Source organism: Penaeus monodon, chromosome 25 (assembly GCF_015228065.2).
Source record: "Penaeus monodon isolate SGIC_2016 chromosome 25, NSTDA_Pmon_1, whole genome shotgun sequence".
Lineage (NCBI taxonomy): Eukaryota > Metazoa > Arthropoda > Malacostraca > Decapoda > Penaeidae > Penaeus > Penaeus monodon.
Window position 1 is genome coordinate 8,544,956 of NC_051410.1, and position 578 is coordinate 8,545,533.

The window sequence follows — 578 nt, forward strand, 5'->3', positions numbered from 1 at the left end:
AGCCTCGCACAGACGCCCTAGACATTAGACATACATCTATCTCGACACCTACAAAGACTAGTCAAGCTTGCCAGGTTTGGAGTTTGATTGCCTAGAAGACAAAATAAAAATATGTATAAGTATAGACTAGTTTTTTTGTTTTAACATCGACGAAAATATTCCATGGTAGGTTAAACACAATAATATTTTTTTGATGATATAAAAATGAAAAATAAAATGAAGCGGCGAATTTCTGGTAAAATGTATGATGAAATGAATAGATAAAGTGGGCCTGTTCTTAACATTCCTTCAGTATTAGGCTATCTTATCTTTTCTATTAGTTAATGACGATAGTGTCCCCTCAAAACATGCATTAAAAAAAATAGTGAATAAGTGTCCGGGTCATCACAGTGGAAAAACCTCATGACTACCATGAACGATCTGGCAGGCGAGTCCTCCTGGTGAAAGACAAAATAAGCCATTCTCTCTATTCGCGATACATACCTGCGTGTATGGTCACTGGAAACAAACAAAAAGAACTGATATATATGACAAAATCAAGGTATTTTAGTCTGCGTATGCTAAACTTTTTATAAAAC